General features: G+C 43.6%; 1 long non-coding RNA gene across 1 annotated transcript; it reads left to right on the top strand.

The window, feature by feature from the left end:
* The first annotated feature begins 21,314 nt into the window (after positions 1–21,314).
* LOC106560420 (uncharacterized) lies at positions 21,315–22,247 on the top strand. The gene is made up of 2 exons (XR_001318596.3): positions 21,315–21,559; positions 21,698–22,247. It is a non-coding gene; the product is annotated as an uncharacterized LOC106560420 (long non-coding RNA).
* Positions 22,248–24,163: the final 1,916 nt, after the last annotated feature.

Here is a 24,163-nt window from a genome sequence, read left to right as displayed (position 1 = left end):
TAATATTGCAGATTGATGGAAGCTTCCATCAATGTAATTGTCTGCATCACCCATATATTTGTTTGCAAATATATGTTTGCAAATAATTGTTTGCAAATACATATATATATATACATATATACATATATACATATATACATACATACATACATACACATACAAATACATACATTCAGCTGTAGTCGGAAGTTTACATACACCTTAGCCAACTACATTTAAACTCAGTTATTCACAATTCCTGACATTTAATCCCAGTACAAATTACTGTCTTAGGTCAGTTAGGATAACCACTTTATTTTAAGAATGTGAAATGTCAGAATAATAGTAGAGAGAATGATCTATTTCAGCTTTTATTTCTTTCATCACATTCCCAGTGGGTCAGAAATGTACATACACTCAATTAGAATTTGGTAGCATTGCCTTTAAATTGTTTAACTTGGGTCAAACATTTCGGGTAGCCTTCCGCAAGCTTCCCACAATAAGTTGGGTGAATTTTGGCCCATTCCTCCTGACAGAACTGGTGTAACATAATCAGGTTTGTAGGCCTCCTTGCTCGCACACACTTTTTCAGTTCTGCCCACAAATTTTCTATGGGATTGTGGTAAGGGCTTTGTGATGGCCAATCCAATACCTTGACTTTGTTGTCCTTAAGCCATTTTGCCACAACTTTGGAAGTATGCTTGGGGTCATTGTCCATTTGGAAGACCCATTTGCGACCAAGCTTTAACTTCCTGATTGATATCTTGAGATGTTTCTTCAATATATCCACATCATTTTCCGTCCTCATGACGCCATCTATTTTGTGAAGTGCACCAGTCCCTCCTACAGCAAAGCACCCCCACAACATGATGCTGCAACCACCGTGCTTCACGGTTGGGATGGTGTTCTTCGGCTTGCAAGCCTCCCCCTTTTTCCTCCAAACATAATGATGGTCATTATGGCCAAACAGTTCTATTTTTGCTTCATCAGACCAGAGGACATTTCTCCAAAAAGTACGATCTTTGTCCCCATGTGCAATTGCAAACCATAGTCTGGCATTTTTATGACGGTTTTGGAGCAGTGGCTTCTTCCTTGCTGAGCAGCCTTTCAGGTTATGTTGATACAGGACTCGTTTTACTATGGATACAGATACTTTTGTACATGTTTCCTCCAGCATCTTCACAAGGTTCTTTGCTGTTGTTCTGGGATTGATTTGCACTTTTCGCACCAAAGTACGTTCATCTCTAGGAGACAGAACGCATCTCCTTCTTGAGCGGAATGATGGCTGCGTGGTCCCATGGTGTTTATACTTGCGTACTATTGTTTGTACAGCTGAACGTGATACATTCAGGCATTTGGAAATTGCTCCCAAGGAAGAACCAGACTTGTGGAGGTCTCCAATTTTTTTCTGAGGTCTTGGCTGATTTCTTTTGATTTTCCAATGATTTCTAGCAAAGAGGCACTGAGTTTGAAGGTAGGCTTTGAAATACATCCACAGGTACACCTCAAAATTCAAACTCAAATGATGTCAATTAGCTTATCAGAAGCTTCTAAAGCCATGACATATTTTTTTTGAATTTTCCAAGCTGTTTAAAGGCACAGTCAACTTAGTGTATGTAAACTTCCAACCCACTGGAATTGTGATACAGTGAATTATAAGTGAAATAATCTTTCTGTAAACAATTGTTGGAAAAATTACTTGTGTCATGCACAAAGTAGATGTCCTAACCAGCTTGCCAAAACTATAGTTTGTTAACAAGAAATTTGTGGAGAGGTTGAAAAACAAGTTTTATTGACTCCAAAATAAGTGTATGTAAACTTCCGACTTAAACTGTACATACATACACTACCGTTCAAAAGTTTGGGGTCAATTAGAAATGTCCTTGTTTTTGACAGAAAAGCTATTTTTGTGTCCATTAAAATTACATCAAATTGATCAGAAATACAGTGTAGACATTGTTAATGTTGTAAATCACTATTGTAGCTGGAAACGACTGATTTTTAATGGAATATCTACATAGGCGTACAGTGGCCCATTATCAGCAACCATCACTCCTGTGTTCCAATGGCACGTTGTGTTATGTTATCCAAGTTATCATTTTAAAAGGCTAATTGATCATTAGAAAACCCTTTTGCAATTATGTTAGCACAGTTGAAAACTGTTGGTCTGATTAAAGAAGCAATAAAACTGGCCTACTTTAGACTAGTTGAGTATCTGGAGCATCAGCATTTGTAGGTTCGATTACAGTCTCAAAATGGCTAGAAACAAAGACCTTTCTTCTGAAACTCATCAATCTATTCTTGTTCTGAGAAATGAAGGCTATTCCAAGTGAGAAATTGCGAAGAAACTGAAGATCTCGTACAACGCTGTGTACTACTCCGTTCACAGATTAGCGCAAACTGTCTCCAACCAGAATAGAAAGAGGAGTGGGAGGCCCCGGTGCACAACTGAGCAAGAGGACAAGTACATTAGAGTGTCTAGTTTGAGAAACAGATGCCTCACAAGTCCTCAACTGGCAGCTTCATTAAATACTACCCGCAATACACCAGTCTCAACATCAACAGTGAAGAGGCGACACCGGGATGCTGGCCTTCTGGGCAGAGTTCCTCTGTCCAGTGTCTTTAGCCCATCTTAATCTTATATTTTTATTGACCAGTCTGAGATATGGCTTTTTCTTTGCAACTCTGCCTCGAAGGCCAGCATCCCGGAGTCTCCTGTTCACTGTTAACCTGTTATGGCTAGGGGGCAGTATTTTCACGGCCGGATAAAAAACGTACCCGATTTAATCTGATTATTACTCCTGCCCAGAAACTAGAATATGCATATAATTATTAGCTTTGGATAGAAAACACTCCAAAGTTTCTAAAACTGTTTGAATGGTGTCTGTGAGTATAACAGAACTCATATGGCAGGCAAAAACCTGAGAAGATTCCAAACAGGAAGTGCCCTCTCTGACCATTTCTTGGCCTTCTACACTCTTTATTGGAAACTGAGGATCTCTGCTGTAACGTGACACATCCTACGGCTCCCATAGGCTCTCAGAAGGCGCCAGAACGTTGAATGATGACTTTGCAGGCCATGGCTGAAAAACAGTAGAGCATTTGGTAAGTGGTCGATCAGAGAACAATGAGACGGGGGCGCGCATGCACGTGAAGAGTCCATTTTAGATTTTTAGTCTTTGAACGAAAACAGGGTTTCCCGGGAGGAATATTATCGCTTTTTTTACGAGAAAAATCGCATAAAAATTGATTTTAAACAGCGGTTGACATGCTTCGAAGTACGGTAATGGAATATTTAGAATTTTTTTGTCACGATATGCGCCGGGCGCGTCACCCTTCGTTACCCTTCGGATAGTGTCTTGAACGCACGAACAAAACAGAGGATATTTGAACATAACTATGGATTATATTGAACCAAAACAACATTTGTTATTGAAGTAGAAGCCCTGGGAGTGCATTCTGACGAAGAACAGCAAAGGTAATCCAATTTTTCTTATAGTAAATCTGAGTTTGGTGAGTGCCAAACTTGGTGGGTGTCAAAATAGCTAGCCCGTGATGGCGAGCTATCTACTCAGAATATTGCAAAATGTGCTTTTGCCCGAAAAGCTATTTTAAAATCGGACATAGCGATTGCATAAAGGAGTTCTGTATCTATAATTCTTAAAATAAATGTTATGTTTTTTGTTAACGACCAAAAGAACACATGGCTCTCAATGCTCTCTCCAACAATGTTGGCCAACCAAAACATCCCTCTCAAACAAAAACTTGGCAATCTGAACTAAACTAACCCAACTATAACTATAAGTACAACTAACCTTAACTTATGGATGAGCCCCCACTTGTCACAGGCCGGCTCATAGCCTGTGGCAAAAATGATAGGACATCAACAACCGGTATAGGCCAATTAAAGAAGTTCTTTATTATCAAACAAAACTATTAACTCTAAACAAAGAAAATGGAATGAGGTGTGGAAATGTCATAATGTAAGGTGCATGGATGCGTGAATATGTGTGTGTAAACATGACTGAGTGGAAACTAAATAAACCAACAAAGGAACAAACAAAACAGGATGAGAGAGAGAGAGAGAGAGAGAGAGAGAGAGAGAGAGAGAGAGAGAGAGAGAGAGAGAGAGAGAGAGAGAGAGAGAGAGAGAGAGAGAGAGAGAGAGAGAGAGAGAGAGAGAGAGAGAGAGAGAGAGAGAGAGAGAACCAAGAGGTTAGTGGAGCAGTTTGATAAATACGCTGAGCCCAGGTGGCTGCAATCACTAACGACCCTCCTCTGCCTGCAGGGGGAACCGCCCTTGCACTGCAGAGGAGGAGCCGTGACAGCCACCATCCCCTATACAGTTCTTGATGAACTCAGTCACCATGTCAGTATATACGTCAATGTTATTCTCAGAGGCAACCCAGAACATATCTCAGTCCACGTGATCCAAACAATCTTGAAGGATGGATTCTGATTTGTCAGACCAGCGTTGAACAGTCCTTACCACGGGTACTTCCTGTTTGAGTTTCTGCCTATAGGAAGGGAGGAGCAGGATTGAGACATGATCTGATTCGCCGAAGGGAGGTCCTTGTAGCCGTCACGGAAGGGATAGTAGCAATGGTCGAGAATTGAAGCCCGAGTGGCGCTAGCAATGTGTTGATAAACCTTTGGTAACGTTTTCCTCAGATGTGCTTTATTAAAGTTTTCAGGTATTTTAAATGCGGCCTCAGGATATGCCGTTTCCAGTTTGCTCAAAGTTCAATGTAGTTCCTAAGGAGCCGTTGTGGTATCGGCTTGAGGGGGAATATATACTGCTGTGACGATGACCGAAGAGATTTCTATCGGGAGGTAATGCGGTCGCCATTTGATTGTGAGGTAATCTAGGTCGGGTAAACAAAATGACTTGAGTTCCTGTACATTACCACAATCCCACCATGAGTAGTTAACACTTGCTCTACAATGGCCGCACCCCACCGCGGAAATCTAAATAACATATCAAAAATATCCCCCCAAAAATCCGTCTGTTTAATATCAGTTTTCCTCATGTGGACCGGCAAAATGTCCCCATTGTCCGAATTGCCCTTGTTTACCTATTGTTGTGAGGACTTCTGGTACCCGTAAGGAAAGTTAAAGAAAAACACACACAAACACACACACACATTTCATTCATGCTACACACACACATCACAACTGCCTCTACCAGACTTCGTGAGAAGACCGATTTTCAGGATGTCCCATGTTCTGACAAACACTGCTCTAGCTCTGTCACCTTTCACCGCAGATGTGGAAGGGCAATATCGGTGGATGCGATGGATTGAGATGCAGCCCATGCAAAAAATATCTATAGCTTAACCTCTATGGGCTAGGTGGGACGCTAGCGTCCCCCCCGTGGTGCACTCCATCAACAGCAGGTGCATTTCAAGAGCGGCAAATTTGAATCCAAATAAATGTCAAAATTCAAATTTTTCAAACATACAACTATTTTACACCCTTTGAAAGATAAACATCTCCTTAATCTAACCACGTTTTACGATTTCAAAAAGGTTTAACGGCGAAAGCATAAATTTAGAGTATGTTAGGACAGTACATTTACAAGAGTTGTGTGTAATGTTTTGTCAATTCAAAGACAGGGTCACCAAAACCATAAAACCAGCTAAAATGATGCACTAACCTTTTACAATCTCCATCAGATGACACTCCTAGGACATTATGTTAGACAATGCATGCATTTTTAGTTCTATCAAGTTCATATTTATATCCAAAAACAGCGTTTTACTATGGCATTGATGTTGAGGAAATTGTTTCCCTCCAATAACCGGCAGTCAAGTCAGCATCACAAATTAAATAATTAAAATTAGAAAACATTGGTAAAATATTATATTGTCATTTAAAGAATTATAGATTTACATCTCTTGAACGCAATCAACTTGCCAGATTTAAAAATAACCTTACTGGGAAATCACACTTTGCAATAATCTGAGCACTGCGCCCAGAAAAATACGCGTTGCGATACAGACTAGTCGTCATGTTGGGGAGATCTAAAATCGAAAATACTATGTAAATAATCCATTACCTTTGATTCTCTTCATCAGATGTCACTTCCAGGTATCACAGGTCCATAACGAATGTAGTTTTGTTCAAAAAAGCTCATCATTTATGTCCAAAAATCTCCGTCTTGTTAGCACATGATCTAAGCCCGCCGGACTTCACTTCATGAACGAGGGGAAAAAATATATTTACGTTCGTTCAAACATGTCAAACGTTGTATAGCATAAATCATTAGGGCCTTTTTTAACCAGAACATGAATAATATTCAAGGTGGACGAATGCATACTCTTTTATAACGTATTGGAACGAGGGTACCCAACATGAACTCGCGCGCCAGGTGTCTAATGGGCCATCATCGTTCCATGGCTCTTGTTCGGTCAGATCTCCCTCCAGAAGACTCAAAACACTTTGTAAAGGCTGGTGACATCTAGTGGAAGCAATAGGAAGTGCCAAAATATTCCTCAGCCCCTGTGTTTTTCAATGGCATAGGTTTAAAGGTAATACAACACATCAGGTATCCACTTCCTGTCAGAAAATGTCTCAGGGTTTTGCCTGCCAAATGAGTTCTGTTATACTCACAGACACCATTCAAACAGTTTTAGAAACTTTAGAGTGTTTTCTATCCATATACAATAAGTATATGCATATTCTAGTTACTGGGTAGGATTAGTAACCAGATTAAATCGGGTACATTTTTTTTATCCAGCCGTGCAAATACTGCCCCCTAGCCCTAACAGGTTAAAGGCTTAGGGGTGATATTTAGGGATACAATAAGGGTTAGAATTAAGGTTAAGGTTGGGGTTACAGTTAGGGTTAGGAGTTAGGGGTAGGTATAGTTTTACGGTTAGGGTTATGGGTTTGGGGTTAAGGTTAGGCTTAGGGTTAAGTTTATGGTTAGGTTAATGGTTAAGGTTACGGTTAGGGTTAGATTTAGGGTTATGGATTAGGGAAAATATGATTTTGGATGGGAATCAATTGTTTGGTCCCCACAACGATAGCAATACAAAACTGTGTGTGTGGTCTAACTTTAGTATCCTTTTGGGTTCCAAAAGTCCTCACAAGGATAGTTAAACAAGGAACATTTGACAAGTGGGGACATTTCGCCAGTACCCATTAGGAAACATTTTATTTTAGGTGTAGGAGTTAGGGTTAGGTTTAGTTTTAGGGTTAGGGGTTAAGGTTACGGTTAGGGTTAGGCTAAGGGTTAGGTTTAGGGTTAGGGAAAATAGGATATTAAATGGGGGAAAAAATGTTATTTTGGTCCCCACTTGGATAGTAAAACCAACTTGTGTCTGTGTGTGGGGGGATCAAGTTGAGGAGCTTGTCCATGAGTATTCAATCAGGCTTGATATGATTGACATTTCGCCTATGCCTGTGGTCATGAGGCTAGAATCTGTGAGAGAAGTGGCCCTAGTAAATATTCAACATCCGCTTGCAAATGTGCATATCGCACAGAAGGTTCTAAGGGAAATTAATAACATAACTGTTCAAGTATGGAGAAAGTCCTATGCTTAAACACACACATCACACATGACGTTGTCTTACTGAGCCAAAGAGAGGGAGGTTTAGGTGTCCCGAATATTGAGAGGATTTACACTGCTACCAGACTGACTCAACTGTTGAACATGCTCAACAGTGACGATGTGACAGTTAAGGGGTTAGCCAGAGCCTCCTCCCTTTTGGACCTACGGAGGAGGAAGGTTCCACTGGCCAGGTACACTGAGGACAACTTCCTGGGCTTCAGGAAGAAGGCCAACAGAAAATTGGACACTCGTGCTGCTAGCTTTGGAGTCTGGTCAGACTGGCCGGACCTCAACCTGTGTACAACCGGACTGGAATGGAGCTCAGGTGGACACGGACTGATATGCGAACTAAGCCAGTGACTGCCTCTGATGCAGTTGTGGCAGATCGCAGTGTTGTTGTGGAGGCTTCTGTCACCCATGATGGAACATCTCATCCTATATCCAAGACAACACTCATTGGTTTCAGACGGATGCAGCTAATGCAAAACTGGACGAGCCCGAGGCTGCAGGAGAAACTCGCTGCTCTGGACTTTGCTGGTCACTCTGTCTCCCATTCCATATACCAGAATGCTGACATTGGTGAGGACATTCTCACCTATGCTGTTAAGGCGAAGTTGCACGTTCTACCAACAAATTATGATCTAGCACTCTGGTACCCTGTAAACCATGACCCATTTTGTATTCTACATGAGTCAAATGTAATGGAGTCCATTGCCCATGTTGTGAATTGCTGCTGTTCATACAAGGATTTGTACATTGCTAGACATGACCGCCTTGTTGACTTGATAGCCAGAGAGGTGAGATAAGTAGTCTCACCAACAGCACAGATGCATAAACATTCTTGTGTAAGGGGAAGCTAGTTTGATGTTGATGATGATGTGTTTTCCTGTGTGTCAAATACACCAGATATTTTTGTTGTTGGGGGAGGCCAGGGGGAGGAGCTCATTGTGGAAGTGGGCTGCTCATTTGACAGCTACATAGAGAAGGCCTTTGCAGAGAAGCTGCTTAAATACCAGCCCATCGTGGCACGCTTGAACAGCCTCGGGTGTAGTTGCAAGCTGGTGGCGCTGACATTTGGCAGTCTCAACCACGTACATAGGCTTGCAGTGCGTGGCCTCCAGATTGCGGGCCTGACAAAAACTAGGGTAAAGCAATGGGCTAGGTACTACTCTGTTTCAGCTGTCATGGCCAGCCTAGCTGTTTGGAGAAGGAGGTGTGTGTGTGGATCTGTCTGTGTGTGTGTGTGTGTGTGTGTGTGTGTGTGTGTGTGTGTGTGTGTGTGTGTGTGTGTGTGTGTGTGTGTGTGTGTGTGTGTGTGTGTGTGTGTGTGTGTGTGTGTGGTGTGTGTGTGTGGATCTGTGCATGTCACTGTGTGTGTGTGTGTGTGTGTGTGTGTGTGTGTGTGTGTGTGTGTGTGTGTGTGTGTGTGTGTGTGTGTGTGTGTGTGTGTGTGTGTGTGTGTGTGTGTGTGTGCGCGCGTCTGTGTCCGTGCTTGATAGTCAGTGCAGGTTGTCAGTCCAGTTCAAGTGTTCAGCAATCTGATAGTCTCAGAGCCTATTGGTATCAGACCTCATGCTCTGATACCGTCTGCCCAACAGTAAGGGAGCAAACAGCTCGTGGCTGTGGTGTGTGGGGTACTTGATGATGTTGCGGGACTTCCTCAGGCACCATTTCAAGTAGATGTCCTGGATGGATGGGAACACGGCACCAGTAATGTACTGTGCATGTGTGTGTGTTTGTTCACACAGCTGTGTGTGCTCCTTCACACATCTACTCTACTCTACTCTACTCTTCTCTCTCGCTCTCTCTCAATTCAATTAAATTCAAAGGGCTTCATTGGCTTGGGGAATGTATTTTTACATTGCCAATGCAAGTGAAATAGATAATAAACCATATAAAATGAACAGTAAACATTACACTCACAAAGGTTCCAAAGGAATAGAGACATTTCAAATGTCATATTATGGCTATATACAGTGTTGTAACGATGTGCAAATAGGTAAAGTTCAAAAGGGAAAATAAATATAGATAAATATGGGTTTTATTTATAAGTGTTTTTTCTTCACTGGTTGCCCTTTTCTTGTGGCAACAGGTCACAAATCTTGTTGCTGTGATGGCACAACAGTGGTATATCACTCAATAGATATAGGAGTTTATTAAAAAAAAATTGTGGGCCTGTGAAATCTGAGCGAAATATGTGTCTCTTATATGGTCATACATTTGGCAGGAAGTGTCACGCCTACTCCCGTTCCATCTCTCCGATGCGCAATGTCACCGGTCTACTAACCACTGGTCCTGGCAACCCACATTACGCACACCTAGCAAACAACATTACGTACACCTGCTGCCCATCGTTATGCACACCTGGACTTCATCATTACCTTGATTACTTCCCCTTTATTTAGCCCTCACTAGCCCCAGTCTTTAGGCATATTGGTTTTGTTTACGTTCAGTACACTACTCCTGTTTTGTTATCGTCATGTTTCTTATTATTAATCTCATCTTCTGCACCTGTTTCCTGACTATCTGCGTATACGTTACAGATGTTGTACGTTACTTCCTCTATAGAAAATAGCCTCCTACCATAGGTCGTCACAGTGAGCCAGTCCCCTAGCCTACCCAGCTGTCCGCCCAGATCAGCAATGCCCGACTGTCCCTTCCAGAGAACTATGACGGTACTCCATCGAGGTGCCATGGCTTCTTACTCCAGTGCTCCTTGTTTTTCACCTATCAGACGGGAACCCCCACCCCCGAAGTCCAATGTTGCCATGGTCATTTCCCTGCTGACCAGATAGGCGTTGGAGTGGGCTACGGCCGTCTGGGAGAGTGGAGAGGAGGAGCTGGGTTCCTATGAGAGGTTCATGGCTCTGTTCAGGGCGATCTTCGACCATCCTCCAGAGGGCAGAGAGGGAGGTGAGCGACTTTTCCAACTCCAGCAAGGTGCTCACCTTTCGAACTGTGGCAGCCTCCAGCGGATGGAATGAGCCAGCGCTCCTCACTTTATTCCGCAGTGGACTGCTTGAGAATGTCCAGACCGAGTTGGCATGTAGAGATGACAACATATCCTTGGATGCTCTCATTGCAATGGCTATCCGTCTGGATAACCTTCTTTGGGAACGCCGGTGTCCTCCTCGCCACTCGCCTCCCTCCTTTGGCTGTCCTGAGGCAGAGTCTGAACCCATGGAGGTAGGGGCCACACACCTCTCCGTGGCAGAGCGACATCACCAGAGACAGCTGGGGCTCTGTCCCTATTGCAGCCAGGAGGGGCACCAGCTTCAGTGGTGTCCGGTGCGTCCCAACCCGGGGTCCACTAGAGCAGAGCTGCGGCCCCGTGACCTTCTGCCTCCCAGTGTAGTCGTGAGTATTACATTACCATCATTTTCCTCCAAACCCTTTATGGTTCCTATTTCACTCGCTGAATGTCAAGTGTTGTCTCTACAGCTTTAGTGGACTCTGATGCTGCTGGGAACTTCAACGACCAGGCCCTCGCCTCCTCACTGAACTTAACTTCATACCCGCTCTCCTCCCCTTTTCATGTCCAAGCCCTGGATACGTGACCATTGGGATCCGACACAATTACGCACATCACAGCACCACTCACCCTCACCGTGGGAACCATGCACCAGGAAAGTCTTCCATTCCAAATCACCACCGCAGCTGTACACATCCTCGGCCACCCGTGGCTCCAACTTCATAAACCCACCATCTCCTGGTTTAGGATGAGAATCATCGCCTGCGAACCAGGATGCCGGAGAACTTGCTTTCCAGCACCCTGTGGTTCCACGTTGGTGGAGGGTCCTGTGAGTGCCCTCCAGCCTATCGATCTGTCCTCCCAAATCGTTGGCACCGTGTTTTGGGACATAGATGTGGACATTCACCAGGCTCTGGAGAGGGAACCCGCTCCAGCTACCTTCCCTCCAGAGCGCATCTATGTCCCCATGGTGGTAAGAGATCAGCTGTCAACCTGGGCACACACATCCCTCGCTGCTGGACACCCAGGTATCACCCACACCATCCAATCCCTCTCCGATAAATACTGGTGGCCCACTATGTCAACTCATGCACCGTATGTAACCAATCCAAATCTCCTCGCCACGCTCCAGCAGGGAAACTCCTGATGGTTTTACCACTATTATGGTTGTTTGTTGTTGACAGATTCTCTAAATCCTGCTGTTTTATCCCTCTCTCTGGTCTACCTACCACTCTCCAGGTCGCTGAGGCACTATTCCAGCAGGTCTTCTGGCACTATGGCCTTCCGGAGGACATTGTTTTCCGACGGTGGCGGGCCACGGCCAGCCTCACATCCGGATATCGGCTTCAGTCCAACAGGCAGATGGAGGGGAACAACCAGTAGCTGGGGAGGTTCCTAATTTGGCTCGGTTCCTTCCCTGGGCAGAATATGCCCAGAACTCACTTCATCACACCTCCATCGGGTTGACTCCCTTCCAGTGAATCCTGGGATATCAGCCGGCCCTGGCTCCATCGACTCCGAGCCAGACCAAGGCCCCTGCAGTGGATGAGGGGTTCTGACGTGGAGAGGAGGTGTGGAACGCCGCCCATGTGAGGCTCCAGCGCTGTCCACCGTCAGAAGGATCAGGTGGATGGCCACCGCAGTGAGGCTCCTGTGTTCCACCCTGGTGATCGCATCTGGCTCTCCACCAGGAACCTCCCGCTCCGCCTGCCCTGCTCTGCCCGAAGCTGATACCCTGGCTGTAGGACCCTTCAAGGTCCTCCAAAGGGTTAATGAGGTAACATACCATTTACAACTGACCCTCCAACTTCCTGGTCCCCTAGCTGATGCCGTCCCCCATGACACCCCTCCACCTCCCCTGGACATATATGAGTCCCCTGCATATGCCATCAGGTCCCTTCTTGACATCATGTGAGTCGGTGTCACGATTCCTACCGACGGTGGCGCCCCCTCCTGCTCGGGTGGCGCTCGGCGGTCGTCGTCGACGGCCTATTAGCTACCACCGATTCCCTTTTTGTTTTTCCCTTTTTTTATGTTTTCTCACCTGCCCTGAGTTAGGCAATTAAGAGGGCTATTTAGTTCAGCTGGCCCGCACCCTATTGTGCGGGATTGTTTTTCTGTGTGTCGACTGCGTTTGTTCGACTGTGCTTGTCAATTGTATTTTTCCCTGTTGTTGGGAGACCTTTTATTTTGTACAGGTGGTTTTATTAAAATTAACACACAGTGTTCGCTGCTTCCTGTGCTTCTTTCCGCCACACTACAGACAAGACGTTACAGAATCCCGCACCACAAGGAGCATGGAATCAGCGGGAGCAGCGGGCACTCCACTACCCTCAATGGAGGAACGTGTCCAGCATAATACATCGGTCCTGCATCGCATCGGATCCGCCATGGACCAGATGATGGAGAGGATGGACCGATGGGAGAGGAGTGGTATCCTCTCTCCACCTACACCCCCCCGATACAACCATCTCCTCCTCCTACGACGTCTGGCTCTGGCGCGCTTCGCCTGGCACTCCCGAGGGAGTACGATGGGACGGCGGCTGGGTGCAAGGGGTTTCTTCTCCAGTTAGAGTTGTACCTGGCCACCGTCAGACCTGCTCCTACAGGAGACGAGGAGCGCTCAAGACTTCGCGCTGGAGTTTAGGACCTTGGCTGCTGGAGCGGGGTGGAATGACAGGGCCCTCATAGACCACTACCGGTGTAGTCTCCGGGCGGACGTCCGCAGGGAGCTGGCCTGTAGGGACACCAATCTATCCCTGGACGAACTCATTGATATGTCCATACGGTTGGACAATTTGCTGGCTGCCCGCGGGCGTTCGGAGAGGGTCCTGCCCGTTCCACCCCCGTGCACCCCCGCCCCTACCCCTATGGAGGTAGGGGGGGCCGTGCCAAGGGGCACCGGAGGAGGTGGCTCCTCCTGCACCAGCTGTGGTCGGAGAGGACACACGGCCGACCGGTGCTGGAGGAGCCAGTCTGGGAGTCGAGAAGGCAGGCAGAACACTTCTCGGTCACCTCAGGTGAGTCAGCACCAGATTCGCCCAGAACCCCCTGTTGGTCATGTGTTTTTGCCTGTTTCATTTTCTAAATTTTTTCCCTCTTCCCAGCATAGGGCGCTAGTCGATTCAGGCGCAGCTGGGAACTTTATGGACCGTGGACTTGCCATTAAGCTGGGCATTCCACGGGTGCCGATAGATTCCCCCTTCCCCGTGCACTCCTTAGATAGCCGACCATTAGGGTCAGGGCTAGTCAGGGAGTCTACGGTGCCGCTGGACATGGTAACGCTGGGGAATCATAAGGAAAGCATTAACTTTTTTCTTATTGATTCACCTGCATTTCCGGTGGTGCTGGGGGTCCCCTGGCTGGCTGGTCACAATCCCCTCATTTCATAGAAACAGGGGGTTCTCCAGGGGTGGTCGGAGGAGTGTTCAGGGAGGTGTCTAGGAGTTTCCATAGGTGCCACGTCGGTGGAGAGTCCAGACCAGGTGTCCACCGTGCGCATTCCCCCTGAATACGCCGATTTGGCGATCGCTTTTTGTAAAAAGAGAGCGACTAAATTACCACCTCATCGACAAGGGGATTGTGCGATAGATCTCCAGGTTAACGCTGCGCTTCCCAGGAGTCACGTGTACCCCTTGTCACAAGAGGAGACGGCGGCTATGGAGACATACGTCACGGAATCCTTGGGACAGGGGTACATTCGGCCCTCCATCTCACCCGCTTCCTCGAGTTTCTTTTTTGTGAAGAAAAAGGAGGGAGGTCTGCGTCCGTGCATTGATTATAGAGGTCTAAACACGATCACGGTGGGGTTTAGTTACCCACTACCTCTTATCGCTACGGCGGTGGAATCATTTCACGGAGCACAGTTCTTCACAAAATTGGATCTCAGGAGCGCGTATAACCTGGTGCGTATCAAGAAGGGAGATGAGTGGAAAACCGCCTTTAGTACCACATCAGGCCATTATGAGTACCTCGTCATGCCGTATGGGTTGAAAAATGCTCCAGCCGTCTTTCAATCCTTTGTTGACGAGATTCTCAGGGACCTGCACGGGCAGGGCGTGATTGTCTATATCGATGACATTCTGATATATTCCGCCACCCGCTCCGCGCATGTGTCCCTGGTGCGCAAGGTGCTTGGTAGACTGCTGGAGCATGACCTATACGTTAAGGCTGAGAAGTGTGAGTTTTTCAAACGAGCCGTCTCCTTTCTGGGTTATCGCATTTCCACCACGGGGGTGGTGATGGAGTGTGACCGCGTTAAGGCCGTGCGTAATTGGCCGACTCCAACCACGGTGAAGGAAGTGCAGTGGTTCTTGGGCTTTGCCAACTACTACCGGAGGTTTATTCGGGGGTTTGGCCAGGTAGCGGCTCCCATCTCTTGAACTCAATCAACTTGCCAGATTTAAAAATAACCTTACTGGGAAATCACACTTTGCAATAATCTGAGCACTGCGCCCAGAAAAATACGCGTTGCGATACAGACTAGACGTCATGTTGGGGAGATCTAAAATCGAAAATACTATGTAAATAATCCATTACCTTTGATTCTCTTCATCAGATGTCACTTCCAGGTATCACAGGTCCATAACGAATGTAGTTTTGTTCAAAAAAGCTCATCATTTATGTCCAAAAATCTCCGTCTCGTTAGCACATGATGTAAGCCAGCCGGACTTCTCGTCATGAACGAGGGGAAAAAATATATTTCCGTTCGTTCAAACATGTCAAACGTTGTATAGCATAAATCATTAGGGCCTTTTTTAACCAGAACATGAATAATATTCAAGGTGGACGAATGCATACTCTTTTATAACGTATTGGAACGAGGGTACCCAACATGAACTCGCGCGCCAGGTGTCTAATGGGACATCATCGTTCCATGGCTCTTGTTCGGTCAGATCTCCCTCCAGAAGACTCAAAACACTTTGTAAAGGCTGGTGACATCTAGTGGAAGCAATAGGAAGTGCCAAAATATTCCTAAGCCCCTGTGTTTTTCAATGGGATAGGTTTAAAGTCAATACAACACATCAGGTATCCACTTCCTGTCAGAAAATGTCTCAGGGTTTTGCCTGCCAAATGAGTTCTGTTATACTCACAGACACCATTCAAACAGTTTTAGAAACTTTAGAGTGTTTTCTATCCATATATAATAAGTATATGCATATTCTAGTTACTGGGTAGGATTAGTAACCAGATTAAATCGGGTACATTTTTTTTATCCAGACGTGCAAATGCTGCCCCCTAGACCCAACAGGTTAAGAGGGCTATTTAGTTCAGCTGGCCCGCACCCTATTGTGCGGGATTGTTTTTCTGTGTGTCGACTGCGTTTGTTCGACTGTGCTTGTCAATTGTATTTTTCCCTGTTGTTGGGAGACCTTTTATTTTGTACAGGTGGTTTTATTAAAATTACCACACAGTGTTCGCTGCTTCCTGCGCTTCTTTCCGCCACACTACAGACAAGACGTTACAGTCGGCTTCATTACCTGGTGTACTGGTAGGACTACGGCCCAGAGGAGCGCTGTTGGGTTCTGGCGGTTGACAGCCTGGACCCCAACAATGTCCGGGATTTCTATCTCCGCCGTCCGGACCGGCCGACTGCTTGACCTCTGGGCAGTCTTCCTGTACTGTCGTCCTTACCTTGATTACTTCCCCTTCATTTAGCCCTCAGTAGCGTCAGTCTTCAGGCAGTATTGGTTTTGTTTAACTTCTATGGGCTATGTGGGATGCTAGCGTCCCTCCTGCGGGACACAGCAGGTGAAATATCAGGGAGGCAAATTCAAAAACAACAAAATGTCATAATTCAACTTTCTCAAACATACAACTATTTTACACCATTTTAAAGACACACTTCTCCTTGATGTAACCACACTGTCCGATTTCAAAAAGGCTTTACAGCGAAAGCAAAACATTAGATTATGTTAGGAGAGTACATAGACAAAAATAATCACACAGCCATTTTCCAAGCAAGGACATGTGTCAATAAAACCCAAAACACAGCTAAATGAAGCACTAACCTTTGACGATCTTCATCAGATGACACTCCTAGGACATTATGTTACACAATACATGTATGTTTTGTTCGATAAAGTTTGTATTTATATCCAAAAACAGCATTTTACATTGGGCATTATGTTCAGAAAATGTGCACATCAATTTACAAAAATACTCATCATAAATGTTGACAAAATATATAACAATTATTTAAAGAATTATAGATGGACTACTCCTGGATGCAACCGCTGTGTCAGATTTTAAAATAGCTTTACAGAGAAAGCACATTTTTCAATATTCTGAGTACATAGCTCAGCCATCACGGCGAGTTATTCAGACACCCGCCAACTTCGGGGCAACCTAAACTCAGAATTAGAAATATTCTCTAACCTTTGCTGATCTTCGTCAGAATGCACTCCCAGGACTGCTACTTCCACAACAAATTTTGTTTTTGTTCGAAATAATCCATATTTATGTACAAATACGTCCGTTTTGTTCATGCGTACAGATCACTTATCCAAAGGCATAACGCACGAGTGTGGAACGAGAGACGAAAAGTCAAAATGTTCCATTACCGTACTTAGAAGCATGTCAAACGCTGTTTAAAATCAATCTTTATGGTATTTTTAACGTAAAATTGCAATAATATTCCAACCGGACAATAGCATATTCATTCAAGAAGAAAAAAAAGGAGGGGCGCGCTCGCGGGACCGAGCATATCCAATCCCTTTGTTGCCAGGCAGACCACTCAGTAACTGAGCTCCTATTATCTGCCCAGTGACAGGAAAATGCTCAAACCACTCTCTGAAGGCTTTAGACAGCCAATGGAAGCCTTAGGAAGTGCAACGTCCCCCACAGACACTGTAGTTTCGATAGAGAATCAAAAGAAGAACTACAATTCTCAGATTTCCACACTTCCTGCTTGGATTTTTCTCAGGTTTTTGCCTGCCATATGAGTTCTGTTATACTCACAGAAACTTCAGAGTGTTTTCTATCCAAATCTACTAATAATATGCATATTCTAGTTTCTGGGCCAGAGTAGTAACCTGTTTAAATTGGGTACGTTTTTCATCCGGCCGTGAAAATACTGCCCCCTAGCCCAGACAGGTTAAGTTTAGTACGCTACTCCTGTTATGTTTATCTTCATGTGTCTTATTACTATACTCACCTTCTGCACATGCTTCCTGATACCCTGCATATACGTTTCAGGAGGTTAGGAAGTGCAGTTCAGTTTCCACCTCATTTTGTGGGAAGTGTACACATAGCCTGTCTCTCTCAATAGCAATGCTATGCTCACTGAGTCTGTACATAGTCATAGCTTGCCTTCAGTTTGGGTCAGTCACAGTGGTCAGATATTATGTTTAGGGGCCAAATAGCATTCTAGTTTGCTCAGTTTTTTTGGTAATTCTTTCCAATGTGTCAAATAATTATTGTTTTGTTTTTCATGATTTGGTTGGGTCTAATTGTAGTGCTATCCAGGGGCTCTGTGGGGTCTGTTTGTGTTTGTGTTTGTGTTCAGAGCCCCAGGACCAGCTTCCTTATGGGACTCTTCTCCAGGTTCATCTCTCTGTACAGTAGGTGATGGCTTAGGAATATCTTCATTTCAGATGGTTGTAGAATTTAACAGCTTTTTTTCTGGATTTTGATCATTAGCGGGCCTAATTCTGCTCTGGATGCATTATTTGGTGTTTTGCGTTGTACAGGGAGGATACTTTTGCAGAATTCTGCATGCAGAGTCTCAATTTGGTGTTTGTCCCATTTTGTGAATTCTTGGTTGGTGAGCGGATCCCAGACCTCACAACCATAAAGGGCAATGGGTTCTATAACTGATTCAAGTATTTTTAGCCAGATCCTAATTGGGATGTCAAATTTGATGTTCCTTTTGATGTCGTAGAAGGCCCTTCTTGCCTTGTCTCTCAGATCGTTTACAGTTTTGTGGAAGCTACTTCTGGTGCAGATGTTTAGGCCGAGGTATGTATAGTTTTTTGTGTGCTCTAGGGCAATGGTGACTAGATTAAATTTGTATTTGTGGTCCTGACAACTGAACCTTTTTTGGAACACCATTATTTTTGTCTTACTGAGATTTATTTTCAGGGCCCATGTCTGACAGAATCGGTGCAGAAAATATAGGTGCTGCTGTAGACCCTCCTTGGTTTGGGACAGAAGCACCAGATCATCAGCAAACAGTACACATTTGAATCCTACAGACGAAGAACCATATATGTGACATTTTTCAAAAAAAAGAGATATACATGAAAAATCGTTATTGGACACCCTTTTTCTATAGTGAACCGGTTTCACAAGCTTTCCACGCGCTAATTAACAATATTTTTAAATTTAAAGATAGGCTCTCGTGGAATAACCGTTTATGTGCACCACTCAGAATGGACGGACAAGCGCACAACTTTTCTGTTGCTGATGAAAATCGCCGAAATGTGGGAAAGAAACGTAAAACTAAACTAAAAGAATGGAAAGACAGGCAAAGGAAGATCTTACGGGATGCGGGAAAACCCTATACAAATCGTAAGGGTCAAGAAAAAACTGGAAAAAGCTGTCCAAAAGAGGTATGTGGAAGAACCGTATATCAAACAATCTAGCTAGCTAGCTATTGAGTACAGTAACTAACATGTATGTTCTGGGTTGTCTAATTTGTAACTATAGAGAAAACATATTAGCTAAAGTTCGTTGGCTACTAACTTATACATTATCGTTACAAATGTTATTGCTAGATTATAGAAGAAACATAGCTAGCTACTTTTTCTCCATCCACCGGATGATTCGACATGGCTACAGTAGCTAGCTAGTTATATGTAACGTTACACTGTATCCTGCAGGGAAGAGCGTGTTCCACTACGTGCAGAAAGGATTGTGGAAAGTTGACTGATGAGCGCAAGCTGCATCTGTTCAACACTTTCTACACTGTCCCATACGAGAAACAACAAGCGTTGATTCTCTCCGGCTTAGAACAGGTTAGAAATAGGACAAAACTCCTATTATTATTATAATAGCTATATTGAACACTTGCATAGTTTAACTTTGACAGTAATGATACGTACATTAACGTTAACTCTAAAAGTGCAGTGTTACACAATGGTGCAACACAAACTCATTCTGTGTATAGGTTGGGAGTGTGTGAAAGATGGAGGTCCTGATCAAGCAATACCCTGAATGTGCTACAGTATATTAAATTCTGAATTTATCATTGTCAATTTTTATTGCAGCATGAGGTGAAACGGAGACGTAAACCTGAGGATACAAAGGAGAACAAACGACGGAAACAAACCTTCAAATACCATGTACAGCAAGCAGGCCAGAGATTGAATGTGTGCAAGGTCACTTTCATGTCTGTGTTCCAGCTAACCAACAGCCGTCTTCAGGCAAGTGAAAATATGAATTAATGTCTATATGAATATCAATTACAAACATATTGTATTCTTTGTACTCGTTTTTTTAGAACCTGCTAATTGAAATGTAATTGTTTTGGTCAGGTTGTTCAGGAAAAGTTAGGAGTTCAAGCTGAGGCAGGTGAGGTTGCAGGGTCTCCAGATCAGGCTACTGAGGCTAGGTCTCCTTTAGAAGATGGAAGAGGGAAGCATAGCAATAGGTAATGCGCTATGGATTCCAGCCTGGATTATTTCACTATAGCAGTGCTCTAAACAATCTTCTAAACATTAACATAGAGTATCGAATGGATGAATAGCGAATTCTGAAACAAAAATATAAAAATGTTTATTACTTTTAAACAAAATGATGGTAATTAAGCTGTCCAACTACAACCTGAGCATTGAGGACTGAGTGCCGATTACCTTCCCCCTCCCACCGGACGGCACTGGCCTAATTCTCGCCGCCCTACAGGACCCCCCGGCCACAAACGGCAATGGCGTGACCGGGATTTGTACCCCGGTTATAGCGACACAGTTGCACTCTAAGGCAGGTCCCTAGACCATTGAGAGAATACAAGTTCAACAACATCTTGTTGTCTCCTTACAGGCCACATCGGATACATGCTACAGTGAAAGAGGGCATCAAGGAGCACATTTTATCTTTCCCAAGAACCCAGAACCACTACTCTCGGATGAAGGGGGATGTACACAGAGAATACCTCAGCCCTGATCTGAATTTGTTGCGAATGTACCGACTCTACAAAGAGAAGAATACCACATCATCTGCAAAATTCTGGGTTTATAGGGACATTTTCAAACAGCAGAGTCTCAATTTCGGCCAACCCAGGAGTGACACCTGTGGCAAATGTGACGCATTCTTCACTAAGATGTCAGCAGCAACATCTGAAGAGGAGAAGAGGAAGATTGCAGTTGAAAGTGAGTTGCACCATCGAAAAGCTGAAAAGGCCTACACACAGCTTCAAAGTGACACTGAGTGGGCTAAAGCCAATGCTGACTGCCATGTCATTTCTGTGGATCTACAGGGGGTGATGTACACCCCTAATCTGACCCACTCCAATGTCTACTACCAGCGGCAGCTGTCAAATTTTAACCTTTGCATCCAGGAACTTGGAAAAGAAGATCCTGCATACATGTGTGTTTGGCATGAGGGGATTGCACACCGAGGTTCCATTGAGGTAGCAAGCTGCATATTGAAGTGGGTGAAGACAAAATTCACGCCACTCCCCAAACCAGAGGTGCGCAAGTTGATCATCTTCAGTGACAGATGCTGTGGGCAGAATAACAACTGGCGGATGCTCAATCTGATGTCGATGCTCATCTCTATGGGTTACTTTACCCAAGTTGAACAGAAGTTCATGGTCTCTGGTCATTCTTTTCTTCCTTGTGATCGATCTTTTGCCACCATTGAGAAGAGGCGCAAGGTGTCAGTCCTTCATACACCTGATGATGTTTCAAAGATGATACTTGAAGCACAACCAGCAAAACCATTCAAGGTGATGAGGATGCAATGTGAAGACTTCAGGCACCTTCCAGATTCTGTCCTCAAGCGACCAGCTGGACTACAGATCACCTCAGTGAGGTGGTTAAAAGTCACAGGTATTGGGAAAGGAATCGATCGCAAACATTGGCTCATTCTAAGATCCGATGACAGTATATCACAGGTATTGCACAGAGAATAGTTTACTAACATTCATCATCAACATGCAACATGTTGTTCTAACAATAAAATATCCTAGTGCTTGACTGTGAAAGTTGTTTATTGATGTCAGGAACTTAAAATGTTTCTGTTGTAATTTCAGTTGAGGATCCTTGGAATCTGTACGCCAGACAGAGCCACAGTCTATTTGAGGGATGGAAATCGTGGCTGATCTCCAAACCAAAACAAGGAGCTACACCTCAACCTCCCTATTTTGCAAGCCACTACCCTAGAGCATATGAGAGTCCTCTGCCCATCAAAAAAAACAAGTACCAAGATCTGATGACCATGCTCAACTACTTGCCAGCTGCTGCACGCTCTTTTTATAAATCACTGCAGAGTGAATAATTTGATGTTAAACCAAGCTACATAATTAACCGTTTTTTCTGTGAGTTTATGATCCCCTGAACCTGTATAGTATGTTGAATCTGAATACATTTCAGAAAACATGTCACCCCTATTGTAGGAATTTTCTATGTGAATCAATTTGTGTATGATTTCAACCAGCACAATATATTGAATTAATTTAATTTTAAGATGTTGTTCCTAGTGTAGAAAATGTTATGTACAATGTGTTCTGTTGAGAATGATTTTGTGTGTGATCATTTGAACCTTTTTTAAATCTGAATTAATTAAAAACAAACAAGTCATCACATACAGTATGTGAGTATTCATTTGATCTTGATTCCCTTTTGTTATTCATTACAATACACAGTACGTCTCTCTGTCACCACATTTAGCATCAACTCTAAGCAGTTAATACTTATTTACTGCTGTCACCTCAGTACAGGACATTTCTTGCCTTTAGCATGGGTTTAACGCAATTCAAAACTTAATTGCTGATCATAGTGTTAAACGCAAAGAGAATGGGTTTCTGAACGTTTTGTAATATTGACCTTAGGGACCTGCATATTGGCACATGACATTGATCCATATTTGATATGTAGAAGTTGTGCTTCTTTTGATTGAATTCTATTTTTGTAGTTATTCTATGGTATGTTCACATTGAGGGCTTCATTTTAAATGAGACTAAGATTTCATGACTCAACTTTTAAGAAAAGTCATCAGTGCTAAAGTTGATAGACCACCTTTAAATGAACCTCCATTAAATGAATTAACTACATATTGCATTTAAGTTATTTACATGAAGGGCATCTGCACTTGAAAGTACTTAAAACATCATATCAGGTGTTAAAAAAGGACATCTTACAAGTGTCATGCAAAATGTCACATATACTGTTCTTCCACAAACTGAAATCATCACTGGAGATATACTGTTCTTCCACATTCTAAAAATTAAAACGGCAATAAAAAAAGTATTTTTTGAAATAACAAAAAAATATCAATTGTTGTTGGAAGATATGAGTATGGTGAATTATTTGTCAACCATAAAACACCTAATGTGGTACACACAATTAATAATATAAAAATAACTGATTATCTTAAAATGGAAAAATTGTCACATATATGGTTCTTCGTCTGTAGTATTCATTTGACTTAACCTCTTACATCTAGACGTTCCGCTAGCGGAACACCTGCTCCAATATCCAATGATAGGCGTGGCGCGAATTACAAATTCCTCAAAAATACAAAAACTTCAATTTTTCAAACATATGACTATTTCACAGCATTTTAAAGACAAGACTCTCCTTTATCTAACCACACTGTCCGATTTCAAAAAGGCTTTACAGTGAAAGCAAAACAATAGATTATGTCAGCAGAGTACCAAGCCAGAAATAATCAGACACCCATTTTTCAAGGTAGCATATAATGTCACAAAAAACAAAACCACAGCTAAATGCAGCACTAACCTTTGATGATCTTCATCAGATGACAACCCTAGGACATTATGTTATACAATGCATGCATGTTTTGTTCAATCAAGTTCATATTTATATCAAAAACCAGCTTTTTACATTAGCATGTGACGTTCAGAACTAGCATACCCCCCGCAAACATCCGGTGAATTTACTAAATTACTCACGATAAACGTTCACAAAAAACATAACAATTATTTAAAGAATTATAGATACAGAACTCCTTTATGCAATCGCGGTGTCCGATTTTAAAATAGCTTTTCGGTGAAAGCACATTTTGCAATATTCTGAGTAGATAGCTCGCCATCACAGGCTAGCTATTTTGACACCCACCAAGTTTGGTACTCACCAAACTCAGATTTACTATAAGAAAAATTGGGTTACCTTTGCTGTTCTTCGTCAGAATGCACTCCCAGGACTTCTACTTCAACAACAAACGCGTATCGTGAAAAAAAATGTCAAAATATTCCATTACCGTACTTCGAAGCATGTCAAACGCTGTTTAAAATAAATTTTTATGCAATTTTTCTCGTAAAATAGCGATAATATTCCGACCGGGAGTCGTTGTTTTCGTTCAAAGACTGATAATCTAAAATGGACTCTTCACGTGCATGCATGCACCCGTCTCATTGTTCTCAGATCGACCACTATCCAAATGCGCTACTGTTTTTCAGCCATGGGCTGCAAAGTCATCATTCAACATTCTGGCGCCTTCTGAGTGCGTATGGGAGCCTTAGAAAGTGTCACGTTAC

The sequence above is a fragment of the Salmo salar genome, chromosome 10 (genome assembly GCF_965601325.2).
Source record: "Salmo salar chromosome 10, fSalSal1, whole genome shotgun sequence".
Classification (NCBI taxonomy): domain Eukaryota; kingdom Metazoa; phylum Chordata; class Actinopteri; order Salmoniformes; family Salmonidae; genus Salmo; species Salmo salar.
This window is presented reverse-complemented; position numbering and strand designations above follow the sequence as displayed.